We start from the raw sequence: 3,539 nt of genomic DNA on the forward strand, positions 1-3,539 counted from the left end.
ATTTCGATACCTATGCGCCTGTTGCAAGAACAACTTCTATAAGAATTTTGTTCGCTTTAGCTTCTATACACAACTTGTATGTTCATCAAATGGATGTCGAAACGGCATTCCTTGATGGTGACCTCAATGAGGAGGTCTATATGGAACAAATCGAAGGGTTGTCCTACCAAAATATGATTATAAAGTTTGTAGACTTGTAAAATCCTTATATGGATTGAAACAAGCTCCTAAGCAATGGCATGAGAAATTTGATCAAGCCATCATGTTTAATGGGTTTAGACATAATAATGGAGACAAGTGTTTGTATTCCAAAACTTGTAAGGGATATGTGATCATTTTTTGCTTATATGTGGATGACATGCTTATTCTAAGTAATAGCATGAAAGGGATAGATGAAACGAAGAGGTTTCTATCATCAACCTTCAAGATGAAAGATTTTGGAGAAGTTGATACCATACTCGGTATCAAAGTAAAGAAACATAGTGGGGGGTTTTGCGCTAAGGTAAGCCCACTACGTTGAGAAAGTATTGAACAAATTTAACCATCTCAAGGTTAAAGATGCCAATACTCCATTCGATCATAGTATAAAAATAAAGAAGAATGAAGGAAGAGTGGTGGCTCAATTGGAGTATGCTAGTGTTATAGGGAGTCTAATGTACGCTGCCCAGTGTACTAGACCTGATATAGCATTTGCGGTAAGTAAACTTAGTAGGTTTACAAGTAATCCAAGTGTGGATCACTGGAAGGCAATTGGAAGAGTCCTAGGTTATCTCAAGAAAACCAAAGGACTAAGCCTTCACTACTCCAAATTTCCTTCGATATTAGAAGGATATACAGATGCAAGTTGGATATCCAATCTTGGGGACAACTTGTCCACAACTGGTTGGGTATTTACACTTGGTGGAGGTGCAATTTCTTGGGGTTCCAAGAAACAAACCTGTATATCTCATTCCACTATGGAAGCAGAGTTCATAGCTCTAGCTGCTACCGGCAAAGAGGCCGAATGGTTAAGGGATCCGTTGATAGAGATTCCCCTAATCAAAGATAATGTATCTACTATATCGATACATTGTGATAGCCAAGCGACATTGGCTAGAGCATACAGCGGAGTGTATAATGGGAAATCTAGACACATTAGTCTAAGACATGGATATGTAAGAGAATTGATTCAAAGAGGAGTCATCTCAATATCCTATGTGAGAACAAGTGAAAATCTGGCGGATCCTTTCACTAAGCCACTAACGAGGGATTTAGTGGTTGCATCATCTCGAGGGATGGGACTTAAACTCCCTAAAGAGATTCACGATTGATGGTAACCTATCTTGACACTAGTTATTCAACTAGTGTTAGGTTCAATAGGTAATAACAAGTCAATCAAGTGAATATTAGTTGTACTCAAAACAAGTCTCATCTGAGATATTGAGTACTTGTGTGTTACCAAGTGGAGGGTTAAAACCGAAAAGTTTTTTAATAGAGTTCAGTCTTGTAAAGACAAGTATTTTTGGTAACGAAATACTGTAAGAATTCTACCTATATGGACCTAGGGGTGGTGCTGCCTCTCATGAGAATTGGGAGTATTCTCAAGAACGTCCATGAATGGAAAGTGCACATGGCCATTAACGGTGCAAAGCGAGACATAGAGGTCTCAAGTGAACATCGCAAAGGTATCTGTGTTATCACCGATTTGTCATCATGAAAAGATGATTCAATGCCTAGTGCAACCTAATTTTCGACAAATTTTGTGATAATTACACTATAGTAAAGTTCAAGTTGAAAAACACTTTGCTTTATGCACTAATGCAATGACTCCTATAAGAGAGAGTTCTTATTTAATCAAGTGGGGGATATGTTATATTTCAAAATATAATGATTGATTAAATAAGTGTTACAATAGATAATTATTTAATCTTGTGGGGGTGTAATGACCCAACTACTCTAGACTTTGGACCATTAACGACAACTATACATAGACACTAATTCTTTTAATAAAACTTACGAAAACATACATTTGAAATAACATATCTTTATTAAAAGTTTAAAACTATATAAAATTCATAAGTAGGATATGGGATCCCATTGTTGTTAAAAGAAAAACATAACATAATTTTAAATAACATGAATTACATAATAAAGTGCGGAAAATACATATAAAGTTTAAAAAGACTTCATCCTCGATTGAACTCTCGGTCCATTGACTCCATTCTGCCTCAACACACATCCCCAAGCTTCCAAGAACCTTTCCCGCCACTAAAGCTATTTTCCTGCACATATAAACAAAAAGGAGTGAGCCTAATGCCCAGCAAGGAAAACCTAACACATAAATCATATACATCATATTCATATCAACATATACTAAACCGTATCATAACATATGTCACATATACTATAATGACCATTATTACTTGGGGTCCCATAAACTAAACAAGTCATATGCCCATTAGATTAGTGGGGCTTGCTAGCTAAGCAAGTCATATGCCCATAATTTATTGGGGCTTGTTAGTTGTATGGGTCATATGCCCAAGTCTACAATTATACATATTATAGCATATTACATAACACATAATCATAAGATAACATTTACCATAACATATAAATCATATCACACAACACATAAATCCTATCCTATTTTCTTACCAAAATTACCGGGATATGAGAACAGGTTTGGGACTTTGGAACACTCCTAAAAATCATAAATGGAAAGATGAGTATACTAAAGAGAATGAGATGAAAAGAATGGACAACTATACCATCAAGAAATATACTTACCAAAAACCTTATGTTCAAGAACTTAGATTTCCTATCCAAGAATAAAGAATAAGGTTAGGATGTTGAGTAGAAAACTATAAGAACTTAAAGAAAAATAATACCAAATGAACTAGAGTGTGGAATGCCTTGAATGCTTTTATGACCAATCTAAACTTTGAACCGAAATGTGTTATAAACCTTACTTCCCAAGTGTTTGGTAAGCTTATAATGATTAAGCTTATAATCCCCAATCCAAGTGTTTACACTCTCAATAATAACCTAGCAGCTTGCAGCCTCTGAACTTAGCTTGATGAATGAATAAATGGCTGGGTACTAGGTCCTATTTATAGAGTTTAAGGATGAAAAGATCTTCATTTAACTTGAATAAAAATAATGGCTTTTTTAAGTGAAAAATATTTGAATTATCGTTCAGCAGAGGCTGAAGACTCGGTCAGAAAGATGCTGGACTTATCAAGAGGTTAAAGATTAAGAATGGGAACATTTTCAAAAACTTTCAAAAATATACTAAGGAGTCGATATATCGCCCCTTGTAGGCGATATATCGCCTGGGCTAGCATGCCCGAGGTGATCGTGCGAAGTTTCGTGTTTTTCGTATCCCCGTACTGCGATATATCGCCCCCTATAGCTGCGATATATCGGCATACGCTGAATATTTAAACACGAAATTACACAATTTTAGCTTAATTTGAATTGAGTAAACAGCCTTGACTAAGTCCTCTAACGTTTTCAAAGCTGTTGACAGACCCTAGGATATTCAAATATTACTCTTAATA

This window comes from Humulus lupulus, chromosome 8, assembly GCF_963169125.1.
Source record: "Humulus lupulus chromosome 8, drHumLupu1.1, whole genome shotgun sequence".
In the NCBI taxonomy this organism is placed as follows: Eukaryota; Viridiplantae; Streptophyta; class Magnoliopsida; order Rosales; family Cannabaceae; genus Humulus; species Humulus lupulus.